At 37.1% G+C, this 21,219-nt stretch overlaps 1 protein-coding gene across 1 annotated transcript in view; it reads right to left on the bottom strand.

Annotated features, from left to right (window-relative positions):
* Positions 1–21,219, bottom strand: part of HCN1 (hyperpolarization activated cyclic nucleotide gated potassium channel 1) — a 191,958-nt gene that overhangs the window by 142,563 nt on the left and 28,176 nt on the right. The window lies entirely within an intron of this gene.

Here is a 21,219-nt window from a genome sequence, read left to right as displayed (position 1 = left end):
ATTATGTATTCCATGTATTCCAGATCTGAACTTGACATGAGCATCCAGGCACTAAGAGGAATAGAAAATAAGTAGTAACAACTAATAACCTGGGATTTTACAGTGATATCTCAGTGAGCTATAAGAATATAGATCAAGTTATTAGTAGCAATTATTAACTGTACTGTGGTAGTTCTTACTAATCCCTGTCTTTGGAAGGAAATGTTAAAGTAGGGATACTGGAAATAGTTCTTATTCTTTATTCACTATTTCAGAAACATTTTAGGTGATTCTGAAACAAGCACCGAAGTGTTTGCATTAATGTGGTGTCACTGGGATTAAAAAGACAAGTATAAAACAGTGGCTGGAGGAAGAACATTATGTCTACAAGCAAGTGAATACTGGCAAATAATTTTGGTGAACATTCATGTTGCTCTTCCATTCAAAACCATCTTTTTTGCATTGCGGGGACACTTTGTTGTAGCAGGAGGTTTTAAATTCATAGTAGGGAACATGAAAAAATAGAATTGTTATTTATAGCTGTGAATATTTATATGCAAAATACAACCAAATTTTTTTCTGGCCTCAGAACACAAGAGCAAGTGACTTGTTTGTTCAGTTAAAATCCACCAAAATTTGAAGGCCAATTTCACTTTCAGTTCTGGTTGATGAATCATTGCTTGCATATAAAATCCTGCAAAGTCTCTATTCAATACATTTGGAAAAATGCCATGTAAATAGTGAGAACGAAAAATGAGTTTTGATGGCTTAACATTAATCTATAGGAAAAATCGACGGATCTCTGTGTCAGAATCCTTAAGCTAATGCAGGCTTACACCATAAAGAGACTGGTCTTCAAACAATAGCACTTCTCTCCTCATCCGTTAGTTGTATATCTCAGTAACTCAAAATTCGCACTACAATGTAACTAAGCACTCTCAGGAAAAGAAACTAGCATTTGTAGAATAATTTATAAATGGGGAAATTAGCATTTCTATTCTCATTTACTTGAGGAAGCAATAAAGAACCTATGAATTATTCCTGTGAATTTCTAATAAAAGGTATCTGATGTAACAACAGATTACAGTGTAACAAAGCAACAGTAGGGGTTAAAGTTAATTTCTAGTTCTATAACCTGGAATCTACATTGTTGCTACTAAGATGCTATTACTGGAGGATGTACAACTACAGACGAGCTTCAGTTTTATTCAGGCAGAGGAAAGCAGACTTGCAATCTACTAGGTTATCCTTAATCTTTAAATATTGAATAGATTTTTCCCGTTGTGTCTAAAAGCAGCTTCTCTTCCCAGGCGAGTCAGTGAGAGCTCCTTTTACCTCTCCACAGCCACCATTTCCTTCTCCTTACACATGGCCAAGCAGTCAGTCCCACGTACCCAGAGCTGGTCTGAATTTGGGCTATGTCCTAGACTGAGCAAAAGCTGAGTTGCAGCTTGAGCACTGTACAGACTGGCAGAGTAAAGAACAAAAGGAGCTCTTGAACAGACCATGAGAATCATTATCCACTGGGACAGTATCAAGCAGGAGAAAGTAAATGCCACTTCCTAACACGCAGCTCGCTCCTGATGTCAGAAATTCTGCTAAGAACTGCAATTTGAAACCATATGGAGAAAGGAGAAGGAAACTGGGGAGGCTGGCAGCCATAGATACCCTATTGGCAAGGTTCAGTTACTGTGTATGACCCCTGTGAGGAAAAAAAAAAAAAAAAAAAAAAAGATTTTGGGAGTAAAGTTTGTTTTCCCTTGGTGATGGAGCAGCATCAGGAGCAGGTCTCCAGACTCCACACTTTGTGCTTCATTCACAATCATCAGCAAGCATCATGTTTACTAACAAACTTTACACAGAAGAAAGTCTGCGCCAACAGCATACAGTGTACAGAATCCCACAGCAAACATAATTAATGCAGTTGTCTCACTAAGTCATTTTAGTGATCTTCTTTTTCTCTATAAACTCAACATTGTTTAAAAAACTAGTATTATACTGTCTTTCCTAGAGCAGACTAGTGTACATCTATGTTTCATAAACTTTGCAAGTAGACAGGTCAAAATAAACACACATAGAGCAAGTTATATAATCACAGAACTGCAGGAATTGGAACAGTCCTCAAGAAATCATTATCCGGGGAACTACAGGCCTGTTAGCCTGACCTCGGTGCCAGGGAAGGTTATGGAGCAGATTGTCTTGAGGGAGATCATGCGGCATGTGCAGGGTGACTGGGGGATCAGGCCTAGCCAGCATGGGTTCATGAAGGGCAGGTCCTGTTTGACCAACCTGATCTCCTTCTATGATTTAGTGACCCATCTGGTGGATGAGGGAAAGGCTGTTGATGTGGTCTACCTAGACTTCAGCAAAGCCTTTGACACTGTCTCCCACAGCATTCTCCTGCAGAAGCTGGCAGCCAGAGGCTTGGATGGATACACTCTTGGCTGGGTAAGGAGCTGGCTGGAGGGCCGGGCTCAGAGAGTGGTGGTGAATGGAGTCAAAGCCAGCTGGCGACCGGTCGTGAGTGGTGTTCCCCAGGGGTCAGTGCTGGGGCCTGTGCTCTTCAATATCTTCATTGATGACCTCGATGAGGGCATCGAGTGCACCCTCAGTAAATTCGCAGATGACACCAAGTTGGCTGGAAGTGTGGATCTGCCTGGGGGTAGTGAGGCCCTACAGAGGGATCTGGACAGGCTGGAGAGCTGGGCTGAAGCCAATGGGATGAGTTTCAACAAGGCCAAATGCCGGGTCCTGCACTTCGGCCACAACAACCCCAGGCGACGCTACAGGCTTGGGGCGGTGTGGCTGGAGGACTGCATAGAGGAAATGGACCTGGGGGTATTGATTGATGCTCGGCTGAATATGAGCCGACAGTGTGCCCAGGTGGCCAACAAGGCCAATGGCATCCTGGCTTGCATCAGAAACAGCGTTGCAAGCAGGAGCAGAGAGGTGATTGTTCCCCTGTATTCAGCACTGGTGAGGCTGCACCTCGAGTGCTGTGTCCAGTTTTGGGCCCCTCACTGCAAGAAAGACATTGAGGAACGTGTTCAAAGGAGGGCAACAAAGCTGGTGAGGGGTCTGGAACACAGGCCATATGAGGAGAGGCTGAAGGAGCTGGGAATGTTGAGCCTGGAGAAGAGGAGGCTCAGGGGAGACCTCATTGCTCTCTATAACTTCCTGAAGGGAGGTTGTAGTGAGCTGGGGGTCGGCCTCTTCTCTCATGTCATTAGAGATAGGACCAGAGGAAATGGCTTCAAGCTACTGCAGGGGAGATTTGGGCTGGACATGAGGAAGTATTACTTTTCAGAAAGGGTGGTCAGGCACTGGAATGGACTGCCCAGGGAGGTGGTGGAGTCACCAACCCTGGGGGTGTTCAAGGAAAGGCTGGATGTTGTGTTGAGGGACATGGTTTAGTGGGAGCTATTGGGAATAGGTGAACGGTTGGACTGGATGATCTTTTAGGTCTTTTCCAACCTTGGTGATTCTATGATTCTATGATTCTATGATTCTATGAGTCCAATCACCCTGCAAAAGCTCTTGTCCAGAGCTCCTTTCAAGCAAGTCAGCCCCTAACCTGTACTGATGCATGCAGTTATTCCTCCACAGGTCTCCCACACTGTCCTCCTGCAGAAGCTGGCAGCCCGTGGCTTTGCCAAGTACACTCTTGGCTGGATTAGGAACTGGCTGGAGGGCTGGGCCCAGAGAGTGGTGGTGAATGGAGCTGAATCCAGCTGGAGACCAGGTCATGAGTGGTGTTCCCCAGGGGTCGGTGCTGGGGCCTGTCCTCTTCAATATCTTTATTGATGACCTAGATGAGGGCATTGAGTGCACCCTCCCTAAGTTTGCAGGGAGGTGTTCAAGGAACGTTTGGATTTTGTGTTGAGGGATAAGATTTAGTGAGAAGTATTGGTGATAAGTGGATGGTTGGACTGGGTGACCCTGTGGTTCCTTTCCAACTTTGATGAATCTATGATTCTATGATTTCGTGATTGTTAAGCATCAGGTTCCTCTCTGCCCAACTCTACAGTCTGTCCAGGTCTTGCTGAACAGCACCACAGCCTTCCAGTGTGTTCACACATTATTTGAAATATTTTTTAATAAAACCAACCTTTGTGCATAAACTGCAAATAAATGAGATCATTCAACAATATTCTGATATAAATTTTATGTATTTCTGTATTCTAAATAAACTTTGCTGTATTTGAATAGTATAAAAAATAAAAGCAAAACAATTCAGTAAATGCATAAATTAGATGTGCTAGAAAAGCCTATGTAGCAAAATTAATTCTTCCTACATTGTGATACCTACTTTTCTCTCTTCCTCTCTCTTATTACAAAATCACAGTCATTCCTGACTTGAAAATAAATGAAGTCATGGTCCCATTTCCTATGTTTCTTTTGTTTTTCATCCAGAAAAACAAAGATCTACATTTTTCTGATATTCTGATGGAGCAGTAAATGGAAAATTGATGGAAAAAATAACTCTCGCATAATAAATTATTGGCACTGCTTCTTCATAGTTGCTGAAATCTGACCTTGCACTTGTTATTTCTTATTAAAAATGTACATCCAATTAATACACAATTTCTCTATTTCCTCTGAGACATGGTAAGCCTTATCTGTGCCATTCCACTGATACCAGAGGTAAATTGATCAGGACACATGTATTTCAGCTGCAGGTACACTGGGATACATTTTCTATTAATTGTTCTGTACTCCTTTATAATTATGCTTATTTTTTGTACAGGGTTTTTTTTGTTTGTTTTGTTTTTTTTTTCTAATGAGTAATTTTTAATGGACCTGATGCATTCAATCTAGTTTGTAATATTGCATATAAATAGACTATTAACTGGCAGTTTGGAGGTACTGAAAAACACCTCTACAGTGAACTGAATAGGCCAACAGGATACCTTCTGATTTCTTCTTCAGAAACTTTGGGCAAACTGGTGCTGCATCAGAAACAATGTGACTTCCAAAATCAAATAAGTATTTCAGGTAGCACGGTAGTACAACTAATGAACAAATACAGAACACCATTTGAGGCAAAATTTTTTAAGAACTTGTCAATGGATTGTATAAGATGTGCAATTCTATGTCCTACTTAGCTGAGACAAGGGCATGGATTGCATTATCCACTACAATACAGATGCTGAAGCAAGGCTTTGTTGCCATCTCTTGTAATTTAGCCTGGGATATTAGCTATTTCTCATCTTGCTGTCTTTTGATTCTGTATTTAAACCCATTATTAGAAAAGAATACCATTATTTTGGGGATTAGAATTTGTTTAACTATTTGAATCAGGGAATGCTAAAACTAAATAACATGATTCTCTCCAGTGGCTCTTAATGTAACTTTTTAAGTTATTTCCATGAAGGTACTGATGAGTATGCTCATATCCATTTCACTTGCTCTTCCACAAGATCAAAACATAAAGATTTTATTCCAGTTATTGGAAAACTGATGAATGATGAAGTTCATGACTCAAGTAATGGATGTGACAAAATTTGGCTGTATATATTAAATGTACAATGATATCAAATTGCTTACTGTGGAAAAATCAAGGCAAGGCATTTTCTCCACAGCTTTCATGTTGCTATCTTCATGAACAGCTTCCATTTTATTAATTAGAATATATCAATCTTTAGTTAACCGCATTTCAGGATTAGCTTAGCAGCTTAATAGAGAAGTGAACAGAGCTCAATGTTAAATGAATATTGAATTTCTAAAAAAAGACCTTACAACCAGTAACTGGTCTGTTTTGAAAAAACTCTTACAGACACAGACAAATAGGCTTACCCTCTCACACTGACTCTTATCAATTGTAAGCTGAAGATCATATGCTTCATCCTGTCCTACAGTCTTATTGCAAAGAGAGATGTCACATCCATAGAGCTTGTGCAAAACATAGCAGTAAGACAAGCTAACATTGGCACCAGCTTTCCAGTGCAAGGAATATCCTGGTGAAAGGGAAAGCAAGAGTACAGAGAATAAACGAAAAGAGGGGGGAAAAAGCACACCATGTTATAAAAAAGTAAATTTTCTTTATATACAGCAATAGTGAAAAAAAATAATAATTTAAGAGAGCAGAAGGCATGAAGATTCGAAATCAAACAAGGATTAATGGTAAAAAGAGACAAAGATATAAATTCAAAGCTTTAGCTCAGGACACATTTCTCATCATACACCTGGAATCCTGGGCTGGAAGCAGTCCAGGAGATCAGACTGTCTGAAGGGAGGATTACATGCGCCTACAGCATTTATCTGACCTGGACAGATCCAGGACAGGATTAAGAGCAATACTTCTGGTTATGTATGTGCATCTTTCAGACACTATTTTCTAAAATGCGAGGGGGGGTTTGTCCACTGTCAGTACATTACTCAAACAACAGCGTGACCTCTTGGTCTACACAGACACCATGCTCAAACACAATTTAAAGGACAGTGAGAAACTAATATCTTCATGATGGTATACCTAGTGTAGAGCAAAGCACATGAATATGGAAGCTATAGGTTAATAAATACGTCATTTGACCTTGTCTAAACACAGACCTTAGTTTTCCAATCTGAAATCTTTTCCAGCATTATTTTTTTTAAGTCAAAACCTGCAGCAGAGCAGAGAGCACAACTCAGAAAAAAAAAAAAAAAAAAAAAAAAAAAAAGTATAGCTATTGGGTGGCAAGATTGTTGCTTTAAATGAAATAAAATTCAGTGTTGTTACAAACAAAATGTAAAACCTAAACTGCAGTATAAATTTATGACAGATAAAGTTCCACTTCAGCTGCTGCCTATTTCTTCAGATTATCTGAAGGTGACATTAAGATATCAAGATATGTGAGGTTCTGTGAAAGCCCATACAGCTTAATGCTGACTTTCAATTTGAAACATTTTGAAAATTTAAAATAAATGCTATCTATTTCTTCTCCGAATTCTCTAAAGGCCAGTTTGGTATGTCTTCTCAAGTTGTTTAATACAAACCTCAGGAGTCAGCTCTTCACAGATCTAAATTGTGACTATCAGTGTCACTGTTTTTAATAAAGATACCTACCTTTTTATCTTATAGTTTAACAGATTCATGATTTATCCTGACTCCATGGTGTTGGATGTGGCTCCCCTTTTTTAGGCTAAGAGATCTGCCTTCATCTCACATGACACATGATCACATACAAGGGCAGAATCCTGCATTGCCCCATCCTCTGCGTACTTACCTGAATCTGGGAAAAGAGAATGTATGCATTTGGGGGCATGGTTTTCAGGACTGCTCTGAATCCTGTCCTGAAATGCTTTACTTTTGCCATTTGCCATACAGAGAAATGGGACCTTGAAGAAGCTGTTCTGGATAAAAGATAAAAATCAGTGAATAATGCTAAGCCTTAGGTATGAAAATCCTTAATTTTATCTCCCTGCTAATAATATTAATGGCTCAGAGAATTCTTTTTCTGAAAGAGTGAAAAACTGGAAAATAAAAAGGAGTTTCTGGAACCGAGGAAATGGATGTCTTCTGAAAATGAATGAAGTGAAACACCAATATTTTCTCAACCATTCTTGTTCAAACACTCAAGACTTCAAATAGCAGATTCCCATATCACATTACTGATATACATACTCAGATATCTGTAAGCAAGAAACTCCTTGGGACAATTAGGGACAGAAATATTCAGCATCAATGGTCTCCCTAAATATAATTCCTCTGGTAAATGTTGGGCTTTCCATGTTGCTAACTTTTCTGTTGCAAAGAACAAAGAACACCTATAGACATTAAGATTAGAAAAGTATTAAATAATGTATGCTGTAATTGAAAAGTGAAAGGCAGGCAGCATCAAACTGTTCAAGCATTATAACGACTTTGGCTGTTCCTGAAAATGAGTCACAGTATTGCAGCAAATGCATGCTCACCAATCTCAGTCGGTATAGAAATCTGTTATGGTTTATATAATTGTAAGTGACTCATTAGTAGATTGGATGAAAAAAAAATACAAAATTGTATGATATTGGGAAGCATTTCTTAGTAAATGAAAGTACAGCACTTTTTTCAACATTTTCTGGAGGAGGAGGACTAAGGAAGAAGTTTACACTGCTGAAGTATCCTGTCCCACAAGTAAAACTAAAATTGTAACAACTCTATAAATAATAATGAATAATAAAAGTGAAATAAAAATGTTTTCTGGCAGACTAAAATATTCTAGTTGAATGATATTCTTAAGTCTTCTTGCAGGTAAAATGAATAGTCAGATATTTTCTTCTTTACTGTAGCAAAGAAAAAATGCCAAAAAACAAAATCTTTCAAAAAATAGAATTGCTGAACAAGAGACTGCCATGCAACAGTAGGTGTGATCTCAAAGCCATATTCTGAACCAAAAACAGTGCAGTCCTGTATTTATAATGGTTCCTTTGGCATCTTCATCCTAATACAAAAACCAATGGCTTTGAGAAGTGAATAATTTCAGAATAAACTGAACAAAGAACTAACTCTAGGTCTTCACTGGAAATTTGATCATTTTCAAAGAGATTAATTGTTATAATACTGTCTTCCCTCATGGTTATGTTGCACTTCTGCCCCACAAAATACACACAACACAAAATACACACAACATATATGGCTCTCATATACATATATATACACACACACACATGTATATTATATGGCCCTTACTTGCAGATAAACTAAGATAAATAAATTCCAATAATTTGTTTATTAATTTATTAATTTATTAATTTATTAATTTATTTTTCCAGCTAAGTAGATGATGCTATTGTACTGATGCCTACAAGAATAATCACAGAAAAGAAAGCAATAATGAGAAAGAGGGAGGATAGGGGAGGATAAGAAGTCAAAGTTACCATTAAATTGGGCTTCTGTATGTCATTTTTCCTACTGCAGAAGATATGTTTTCCTGTATTAAATGTTTAAGTCAATTTCTAATCCTCATATTTTTTTCTAGCTAAAGAAAGCAGACTCTTCTCTGACTTTGAAAAGCTGCATGTATATATTTTCCATCTATAATTCGCCTTTCAGAGTAATCAAAAAAAATATCTCCCTCCATAGAACTGCTGTATTATTTCCAACACGCTTCTGGAAATACAGTGATTAAATTCATCTGGACATCAATTTGCTTGACTATTAGTAAGGAACATTCCATTACCACACAGACCAAAAAGCCTGGTCACTTCAGAGTTCACTAAGAAAGAGGAATAAAATCATTATAGTGCATCAGCATTGACCATTTTCCCAGCAACCAGCAGCTGTTTTATAGCACTGTTAATATCATCTTTCCATTAGCTTCCAGCTGCTTAAAAAGCAACTCTTCCACCTCTTCTCTTGCTGGTGATTAGAAACACCTTTAAGTAATGTGATAAGTGGCAAGGCTCAGGAAACCCAAAGAACTGAAATTAATATTCAGTGGAAATGAGATGGAAATACCAATGCAGAGAAATATTAAAAATAGTATTTGAATTTTATACTGAAATTTTGAAACAGGATACAGATCTACTTATCTGCCTGTCTTTAGGAATGAACAGGAAAGGCTCTTTTCCTCCCAGCTACATGTCAAACAAAGCACTGTCACATTTCTGTGTGCACCACAGCAAGTCCAACATGTTCGCTAAATAAATAAATAAATAAATAAATAAATAAATAAATAGATAGATAGATAGATAGCAAATACATAAATAAATAGAAAAAAAAACAAACCGTGAGGCATGTCTCACCAAGAAGCCTGGAGGTCACACCACTTATCTACTGGAACAGATAAACTATTACAGTTGCCTGCTGAATAGAATGGAATTTCTTCCATGGCTCAAAAGGGGGCCAGTCATCTGGTAACATGGACTGTCCACTTGGAATCACAGAAATGTACCAGATTGGTAATTCATTTGATTCTTCTGCATTCAACATGGCTTCTCTCACTTTCTGGACGCTGTTCTTTTTGGAACCCTTCTTCCTCCCTCCTCCTTTATTTCAATCAATAACATTCAGATCTGAGTAGATTTTTCCTCACCAGAGAGCTGTCACTGGTAGCTATTTTTTTTTTCATTAGTACTAGTAATGGTGTCCATTAATCGGCACCTTCTGTTGAAAGCTCACACTGGCAGAAAATGCCAGCTGTAATTATGCTACATTCCTAATGTGACACTGCCAAAACTAAGGCAAGATTGGTATGCCACTTGTGTGTAATAACACAAGGTCAGACACTGCTACTTTTATTACCGAAATTGTCTGTTGTACAAAAAAAAAAAAAAAAAAAAAGTCCAGAAGAATAAATCCCTACTCACAGGTAAGAAACACGCAAGACTTTAGCAGTGAAATTTTCCTTCCACAGGTAACAGCAGCCTCCTATTTCTTTCTCCAAAGTGGTAGGCAGCAACATATCATGGAACAAGACACTGTGGACTGAAACATTACAAAATTTAAACTTGTTCTTCTAAAAAATGGATGATCTCTTGCCTTATAGCTACCAAGACTGTTGCATTTGTCATTATTTTCATATCACTCATGAAACTGAAAGGAAAAATTCCCATTATGAAGCAGCTTCAAGGAAACACTGTGAGTGAGCTCCACATTAAACTGTTTCCCAGAATCTTCTACCTCCCTAAAAACTCAGTCCTAACTGCGCCTTGAACATAGAAGATCACTAAATTCAAGACATTATGATGAAAAATGGATGCAGACAAAATAAAACTTTCCTTTGTTGGGAAACTCTGAGAGCTTTTTCCAAAATAGTACATGGCATACGACATGTGCCCTCAGAAGTACACGTTACTACAAGTAGCTGAAATTTGTTTTCTCTTTAAAATGTGATAGACTTTCTAGACTTTCTTGACTGTCTACACTTTCTAGACTGTCTTGAAAGTATCCCACATTGTGGGCCTGAAACCTAAAAGTCTGTCAAATGCTCCAAACACAGGAAACAATAATGCTCCCCAGAAGAACTATCTCACATTAAAAAAATGGAATTTCTTTAAAGTATGCTTAACAAAATAATAGGAAGCCATACCAAAATAAGACACAACATGTCACACACCACAATTTCTGAACGAGAGAAGTTTTTGGTTTTTTTCAAAGTAACTTGTGAAATAACAGTTTTTGAAACAATATTTAAGTGGACAACATTACAAAGTTCTCAGAGAAGTATTAATAGAATAGGTGGAAGAGTCAAAATCTAATTGGCTAAAAACTACAGTAATCTCAAATCCACAGTAGATGTGGGGTTCATTTAACACTGGATTTGGCATGGGCACAAGGAAGCAAGACCAGCAAGGCATCAAAAAGAGCTCATCTCCAACAGCTTAAGTTAAGTTCTTAAAGACATGCTCCCTATCAGCTATAGAGACTGCTTCAGCCTCACTGATCTAACAGGAATAAACAGGATAAAAGGATATAGACATGTGAATACAGCTGGATCAATGACTTCTGATAGCTAATCCACACTGTAAGGGAAAATAACATTTGAGGGATCTTTTTTGCCAGTGTAGATTCTCACCAACGCTTACTGACAATGTACCTGAATTGCATAGAACGCTGGTAAATTTTAACTGTAGAAGAATGGTGCTGTAGCACCAGAGAAATCAATAACAACAATTAAATACAGGCGTTGGATTATATTAGGTATTATTCTGGATAGCTATCAACTGGTTATAAACCAATCTGCATTACATATTGAAGAATGCCAAACCCCAACAGGTTTCCAATTTAAAAACTGCTGATTATCTAGGAACTGGTTGAAACAGGAAAATATAACCTTGTATCTTACAATACATGTTGGTTTTGTTTGTTTGTTTGTTTTTTTAATATGTCAAGGACACCACAGCAAACAAACAGCTGTGAAGGATGGGGAATCTTCAGCTGTCTACCAATTTCAGAAATCTCTGATTTGGAAGTTCACTTTGAAATAGCTTGTATTTCTTTCTTTCAAGGAAATAAACAGAGATGTAGACATCAGGATCCAAGAAAAGATGTCATTTTGGGGGAGCTGGGGGTACATGGGACAGGCAAAATCACGCAGGGTTGGAAGGAAGAACTCAGCTGGACTTGAATATCTTCTATTATCTTCTATCTGTTCTACGATTTTATGATCTGTGTAGGTCTGCTCCAAAGGATCCATTCTGTTTTCATCTGATAAAAACTGTATTTAAAACAGAAATCCAGTATAAAGCAAAAACGATACTAACTTACAGCAAACAGAACAGCAGTCTCTATTGATGTCAGTGTATGCAGTACGACTAATGGTGGGAGAACAACATTTTAACATGCTAGCAAAGAGTGCACGATGAATTGTAATGCCGATATCTAAAACAGAAATGGATTTCAAAGAACTGCATAACATATGCGACATCATACACTGCTCTGAAGGTATGTAGATTTTACATTAGCCTTTTGAATATAACACTTCATTTTTCTGAGCCATTTTGGCTCAGTATTTGTTCTTATACTGATAGTGAAGAGTTATCAGGGCAGCAGATCTGGTCAGTATTAGATCACTCATTATTTTTCACTGATTACTGATACATCATTGTACTGTCATTTGAAAATAGATTAAGTCACAAAGCTGCTTCAGAGATATGATTTTTCATGCATTTTCTTAAAACTTCACTCTGATAACTTAAGGAGAAAAGCTTTATTAAGATTTGCTTTATTCATTAGTAGATATATTTTTTTCTACTTATTATGGCTAGTTAAGAAAACTGTAAGTCTAATGGTGGGCCAAATCATCTGAAGATTTAGAAACACTTCTACTTACTTAAGAGTTAAAATAATAGATTTTCTTCTACCTACACAGTAGTGCTCACTACCACCAACACTGAGCAAACTAAATTTTCTCCTCACATCTAAGAAATACATAGAAATTATTCCAAAGTGCATAAAGTATAATGTAGAAAACCATATTTCAAATACAAATACTTGATTGGCCATGGAAATTAATATGAAGAGACAGAGTTGGACCAAAATCATCCTCTGTCCGCTTCTTTGGATATATTCTGAAAACATCTAAGGTAACTGAATGATAGTAGTATCACTGCAAAGCTCTGGTAGTACCCGAGAATTGGAACATGCTAGTTAGCAGCTTTACGTTTTACTTAAAAACAAGAGCAGCTTAAATTTAAAAATAAATAAATACATAGATAGATAGAAAAATAAATGAAAAACTTAGATTTGTCCTTCTGTTTCAAATTTAAATTAGCTTTTCAGTAGACATATCTACATTTCCTCTTGCAACCACACGAAGCAGGTCACCAGGGTAAATCTTGATTAGATTCAAGAGTTCCAATAATTTCAGTATTGTGGAAAATCCTCCAATTTTCGTCAGTGCAGTCTTACTGAACTCAGTTGAGATGGAACTGAATGGAACACTGAATACAAAATACTGTAAGAAATAATTAAGTGAGCTTAATTTTTGCATTCTCTCCATATCATATGCCTTAATTCTTCTAAACACAGGCAAGTTAGCAGTGGCTAGGAGCTGGACAGCAGCTCTAATAGCCCCTCAGTTGCATATTTTGACATCTTGCCGTCCAAGCGTAATGCGTGTCTGGGCTCCCTGCCCAATTTTTGGGAAGAGATGGCCACTTCAGATGGCCCTGCTTAGTATCATAATGGGGAGCACAAATCTGCTGACATCAAGTTGATTTTATGTCAGGGCTGAGGCAGTGTCCTTCCCATGTGTGTCACGAGACACTCACTCCGTATATACCTGCATAATCACCACATATACCTGTGATGCCCCAGTGATGTGCAAACGCCACATCCATTAGGCACCCACAGCCAGCATCATGAACAGGTTCTGGTTTGGCAAAGCCGTAAGCTAGAATAGCCAACATCTCTGGCCAACCCCACCACAAACCCTTCCCACTGAGGGGGCAGAGGAATGCCAGGCCTCCCTCTAGCTTTGAAGACATCTGCAGGTAAAGCAGGGGATTTTCTTCGGTTTGTTTCCCTTTGTAAAAGAAGGTACTATCACTATAGTTAAAGATGTTTAATAAGGAATGACCTTGAGGTGACAACTCCATGTACTTTAGGTTTACTTTAGGTTCTGTCTGTGTTGACCTTACAAAACGTCCTATTAAAACTTCTTAGATTTGTTTAGTTAAAAAACTGATTTTCACTCTTCCATTTCAAACTGTAGAAATAAAAAGAATTAAGGGTGTATCTTTTGAAATGCTTAATTTGTACTAATCTACTTAAAAATCTTCATTAAAGTCTCTTCTGTTTTGTATATTCCACCACAGGAATAGTCAAAGATACAAATTATCCAACAGTTTTTGCAGCAGCTCTGACTTTTTGCCTTCACTGCCTGTGAGAACACAGGATAGGCTTTCCTTCTTCATGGCAGTTCCACAAAATAAAAATGTGGGTAACCAAAAAGAAACTGCAGAATAAATATCTGAGAAATGATTTCTTTGTTTGTGGAAAAAAAAAAAAAAAAAAAAAAAAAAAAAAAAAAAAAAAAAAAAAAGCAACAACAACGATAACAAAAAAAAAAAACACCCAGAGGACATTCAAATGCATTTGTAGTTCAATTTAAAAAATAAATTGTGGTTCAATTAAATTTACTCATTATAAATGTGAAGTTAAAAAATACTTAATGGATTTGAATCTCTGTATCTCAAAATCACATTTGCAATCACAAAATATTCAGAAAAAAGGAGAGTCATGTCCTGAAACAGTATCTCTTCCTATTCTGCTAAGGAACTGGAACATTGCACAGACAAAATTTTATATACAAATAGAAAAAAAAAACAAAAAAAAAAACCAACAAGGCTAAGGCCACCTGAAGGCTTATAAATCTTCAAAATGTCTTGAGAGAAAATATCAGATGTTATGATTTCCAGTGAAAATCCCCTCAGAGTCCTAAACTGCTTAAATTGACCAGAAATAGTTCTAAGTCATGATTTCTGTGAGGAACAGCCATTTTCTTCATAAGTAAAAATATGAAAATACAGCAAACTAAAAAACACTTGTTTATAAAATTAATAAAACCACCATTTAACAGCTAAGGAGATATTACATTGAGTATACGTTGTCTTAGAATTCAAAGATACATCTTCTTGTGAGGTGGGAGGTGCACTGATCTTGTTTTTGTTTTCTGATTTTGTTTTCATCAGAGTGATTCTCCCCAGTATTGATGAGATGACAAGATGTGCAGTCAGCAAGAAGCTAACAGTACTGAGCTTCTATCACAAACTGCAGCAGCCAATTCAAAAAGTCTAGGTAACAATCAGCGCTATTATTTCTACAGTCTTAACACTGCTTAGACTAAGAGATGGTAGTCAAAGAAAACATCACAGCTGAGCTTTTGATCCAGACAGCAGCAGGTAACAGAAATCACAAGGAAAAAAAAACAACAACATCATATAGGGACCATATAGTTATTTATCCCTTCTCTCTTGAGAGATTTTCTTTTTCTCCTTCCTCTCACATAGATTTAGCATGCGTAATGAATAATATATTACTAGTTTTTAAAGTATATTTAGCACTGAAACACAGAGCTAGAGATGCAATGCTGCGAGAAAAAGCTTACTGTCAAAGATCAAAACAGGAGAGATAAAGGAAAATGAATCTCCTCCAGCATGCATGTTAATCCTGAAACTCAAGCCTTACGTATCCAAGCCAGAGCTTTTTCACGATTTCATAAAAAAAAAAATTTACATTGGTGAAGAATTATTTTATACCGCTCAGATGACAATCTAATTCTAGTCTAGATTTGTCTAAAGAGCATCATGATATACACTTCACATCAGAGGAAAATTTCTGGAGAAACTGGAAGGAAATCCATAGGGCCAGGCTCAAGGTTTACTTGGAACCATAACTTTTAAAACTTTTAAACAAGGTAACAAATTCCTTACTGAGATAGCTAAGGAAAGATGAGAAAATGTAGTTTTAGACCATTGTTTATGCTGAGTTATTTACACTGAACTTGTGAATCAAGTACTTAACACTTTTTCCTTGTCTCTTCAATACCAAGAAAAACTGACTGACTAGACAAAGCATCTCATGATAGCTGTGAAGTCCAAAAAGGAGTCATTCACATATCACTGTAGCAAATGACATCAAATTTATGCTACTTTACTGTTGCAATAATTTTCAATTCTTAGTTCTAAATAGGTTGTTAAATAGTTATTACACGTGGCTTTAAAATTAGCATGCAGCTGAAGAGTTTGTGTACTTAATGCATTAAAATATTCAGACCATGTTCACTTTAGACAAGAAATCCATACATATCTAAAAAAACAGAGAGAGAAAATTTCCCAAAAGCACCATCTAAAGTTGTCAAATTGACTTTACTGCCCCTAAGAGCATTAGTAATTGGCTGAAGCAGACTGAATTCGAATTGCTGTGTCATAGGAAAACATCCTACATATCTGCTTTCAAATGCTATCAATTCTAAACATCTGGCTGAGGGAAAAGCAAATCACTTCTTCCACAAATGTAAAATTATTTAATTGCTAAGCAAAAGTTGATAAGAACTACTGAGTCAATAATTAATTATTCTCAGAAACAGAATAACAGTAGAACTGAAACCTTCAACACTGAAGTTTTGTTTTTACAATCTTCCATGGGAAAATGATGGGAAGATTAAATGAAAAGGAAGAAGCCAGGCACAGTTCAGCCAGAATTTGTTTTGTAATTATTTTGAAAATAAGCAGTATCTTCATTGATTTTCTTTGATTAAAAAAAAAATTTACAGTATTGACTAATTTTATCCAAGCAAAGTATTTTAATACCTTCATTGTCAGTGTCTGGCAGTTACTCTGTCAATCAAGAGCCTCAATAAACAGACCGAATTTTTAAAAAAACTGTTTTCAAATGATCCATCAGAACGCACATTTGTGACACTCTAACATGAATAGAAATACAAATACAAATCCATACAAGGCTAAGATGTTTCAATTACTAAAAATGTCACATTATAAAAAGGAAAAATAATGACACATTTATTATATGATTGATTGGTCTAGCCATCAACAAAATAGGTGATAGTTAAAAATGTATTTCCATGATTAACACTGAAAGAAAGCCAGTGCTTGGCTCAGCTCACTGGAAAGTCTCCACAAGAAAAGAGTATCTTATCCTGGAGAAGATATATGAAATCAGACAAACCACTGAAGTGCTGATTACAGCATGGTGTGCCTATACTAAGTTACTTGTCTGTAAACAACAGCTTAAATTTCCTTGGTGATCAAAACAATGCAGCAATTCTAAAACTTACTCCTTGCCTGTTGAAACCACATTTTAGTTGTACATTTTTCCACTTCTTTGTTAAAAACATACCCAACATTAAACTTCCTGAGATGGAAAACAATTTTCAAGTGAAACACTTAGTCAATTTTGCAACAGATGAAGACAAGTTCATGTCTCTGGTTGAGGAATCAAACAACTTAAGGAGCATTACTACACCTTTTTCAGTACTATGCTTTGGAAATCCCACAGTAAAGCAGCATTGCAAACAGATTCATTCTGAATTATGCATGTCACCATTCTCTCCAGTTTCAGATTCTGGCCATTAATCTTGTATGTCACTATCTTAAAGGCATGAAAAGAAGCATTAGCAAGGAGAGAAAACTTTGCTATCACAGTCCTTTTAGTATGTTAAGCCAAGCAAGGTAAACTGCACATGAAGAATTTATCTGGAGATGGAAAAACTTAAGCAGGACAGTTTTCTTGGGTTTCTGTTGAGAGGTATGTAAGCCGTCTCAGGAACCCTCACACTTGAAGATTATTCACATGAATATGTGCATGCATATTTGTTCAAGTTGCTTCAATATCTTCTCCCATTATTTTCTCACTTTTTTTCTTTTTTTCCCCCCCTTTTTTGACAGTATCATATTTCCTGTTGTCTATAGTCAGTGCTCAGTGCTCTGGCAAGATGACAGCTGTCCCATCATAATTAGCCAGCCTTTCAGATTGTTCTTTACAGATGGTTTCTCCTAGCCAGCCATGGATCCCATTGCCCCAGCTTCTCATCCAGTAGCACCCACCTGGGTGCAGGGAGGGATCTCTAGAGATGCATATCCATTCAACACCAAGACTGTAATAATACTTAGCACCACCTGGAAGTAGTTCATGCCAGATCAACAATGCTATGATGTTGAGCAAGACAGCACAACTAAAAGGTGCAGATGCAGTTTATTTTGCTGCTATTGGCTCTAAAGCAAAGAAGCTGAAAAAAGAGCTGTTTTCAGATAACAGTAAGAGGAAAAGACTATGAGCCTAGATGAATGGAAGGGCTATGTCAAAGCACGTGTCTGGATTAAAGAAGATGAAAGCAATGAGGAAGAGAGCACGCCTTCCATGCAGAACTGTTAGAGCAGCACAGCAGTTCAATTACAGCTTTAATTCCTGCTCAGCAGCAAGGAGCACAGTGCTTTCAATCTCTAAATTAGGTTATTTGCTCATTCTTTTCAGGTTGCAACTATATTTAAATCATACATTACGCATATGGGATGTGAGATAATGTCATGGAATAAACTCGATGAAATTCAGGTTTCTTTCCATGAAATTCAGGTTAGAAATAACTCAGAAGGCAACTTAGAGTTGGAAAAGCTATTTCTACACTGCCAACCCAGCTCCTCAGTAGTCTCTAAATAGGTTTATACAGTTGCCTCTTTCTCCCTGAGTGGTTAATTTAGACCACTTTAGCTTTGTAAAGTAGAATCCTGCTCCTAATTAACTATTAAACTCCTATTCCACCGTCTTCAGTGAGAGTCAGCAACTCTTCAAACAAGTAGCATCCCAAGTATTTTACTGAGTTAGAAGGTAGTCAAATTTGATCAAAATCAGAACGTGATCCTCAGCCTGCTGACAGGTGGTGAATTGGTATTATTTCCCTGCTCTTATTTGACAAAGTGCCCAGACAAATTAAGGAGCACGACATGAGTGAGGAAGGGTGATGAGGCAGGCTGGTCTGCCCAATCTCACTTTTCTGCCTCTGAGACTTGAGACAATTGAGGTAATGCTATCCTAAGAATCCACATTAATTAAAGCCTGCAGTTTCAGAAGCACGGTGTTCTACACAGAGAGAGGAACATAACTGGTGGGTTAGTTTTATTTTATTGCTTTTTTATTTCTTTTATTTTAATTTAAAGAAGTGTTCACAGCAACTGACAACTTTCCCCATGAAGTAGAGGATGAAACTGTATCAACTTGAAATCTATATAACTTATCCTTTAATACATGATTACTTAAGAAGTGAAATGATTCTCGAAGCCAAATGTTAGGAAAAAGTCAAAATTGTTCATACTCAGCTTCTGACCATCAGTTTTTATTCTTCCAGTACAATTTCCTCCTCAACTTTCAATTAGTAATGATTAGCAATGTGAAGACACACTGTTGCATTCTTAAAAAAAAAAAAAAAAAAAAAAGCCTTGTAAAATCTTATTAGACCAGTTAGTCTTCTTCAGACAGCCTTAAGCAGTGATAATGAATCCCTAGCAATATCTAAAGCAACTACACGAAAATGAAAACAAAGAAAACTGGGGTGCAAATTTAAAATCTGTAGGTATTATATAAGCAAAAATAGAAATAAAAAATCCGACAAGAATACCAGCAAGAATACTTACTATACAAGGCATTATTTTCCAGCATCTCAGTTCAGGGAGATTTATTTAAGACCTCAGTTTATCTCCTAGGGAAAACTGACATTGCACAATTACTATGTCAGTGTACTTACACGCGAAAGACACCTTGTTGGCACTATGGGGTAACGAGATGAAGAGAAAAACTTCACATTCATAACATTTCCTATTTAGTCTGTAGGAAGAAAGATATTTTTCTGTGGAAGTTATTATACTTAAATTGCAAAATAGGAAATTAAAGAACAGAATACTATGTCTTGCTTGCATTTCAGTAATTGCCTGCTCTAAAAATCTGCTGCTCTTTTTTGGCAGCTAGTATTCTATTATTAGGAGAGGATGGATCATAATGTCTTCTAATTGTCACTATCAGTTACATGTGTTTTCCTACTGTTGTACAGAATTTAAAAGAGCGAACAAATACAAACTTCAGTGTGCTCCATCACCTACATCAGTGACAGCTCATGCACATATGCTTTAGCTGCTCTGATATCTAATTTTCATTGAAATACATAAAAAAGCACTGCAGAGCTGAGCATAATGTACTGACCTGTTGTTAAAACTTTGACATATAAACACTAAGATTTCTAGGAAATAAGCTCCATTACATTCCCATATTTTGAACACTACCAATTCAGTCAGGATTGGGTGCCCTATCTAACAAAACATGCAGAGCAGGCTTGTATATTATGTGACAGAGAAGAAAAATGTGTTATTTAAGTACTCAGACTTGCATATCTGTACGTCATGAGACTGCCTTTTGCTGTTATGAAAATGTTTCAACTTGCATATTCTTCCACAGTATATCATGCTTTATTTCAGAATCAATGTGTTATTTATTTGTAGAATTCTTCTATCATTTCAGTTCTATGCATATAAGCAAATGATACTCAGTAGAAGAATTAAACAATCAAGCCAGCATCAATAGCTTCAACTGCTTTTATATTCTCTAATTTTAAGTAAGGAGAGAAAACAGCTAGCAGTAAGGGTTCTGGCTCCACAGGATCAGTGCCTACAGATAAAATACCTCAGTTTCAATTGCTGTCAGAGACAGACAATCCATTAGGCAACATCACAATCAAATTATGGAGGAATACCAGCACTACGAGTCCTACCCGTAATGACCTAACAGCCAGCATAACTCACAGGCACAAACAGTGTGTTCCCCCTGCGGAACTGGGCTGGGTATCCTTTTCTGCATGCTGCTTGATCAGCTTGCATGGCTTCAAGTAGAAACCCTGTAACAAAGCAGCCCTGAGTAGGTGCCATGAATAGATTCACATCCAAATGTAAAATACTGGAATGCTCCTATTAAATGCAGGGGGGGGGACAAAGAAGTTTTTTGCATGCTCAAAATCCAGAAATACAAATTAACACAATGCAACTGAAGTAGATTATTAAACCTACCTGGAATAGAATACTTGCTGTTGTCACATTATAAGAAAAGTACAAACGTGCTTCAGAATGGAACAGCCTTTACTTGAAAACCAGCATAAAACTTCTTAAATGCTGTCCTTCTCAACATCTGAGAGCTTTCTACCAAACCATCCTACTCCATATGGATAATAGAAGCAGCCATCTGACATGGATGGGCCTCTGTGTTCTGATGAACCTACAGATATGTTCTACTACCATAGCTGTGTTGAGCAAGGCACACTTTTAGACTTTGCAATTCAA

The sequence above is a fragment of the Centrocercus urophasianus genome, unplaced genomic scaffold, assembly GCF_019232065.1.
Source record: "Centrocercus urophasianus isolate 14NV4802_14NV808 unplaced genomic scaffold, USGS_Curo_1.0 seq_25, whole genome shotgun sequence".
Lineage (NCBI taxonomy): Eukaryota > Metazoa > Chordata > Aves > Galliformes > Phasianidae > Centrocercus > Centrocercus urophasianus.
This window is presented reverse-complemented; position numbering and strand designations above follow the sequence as displayed.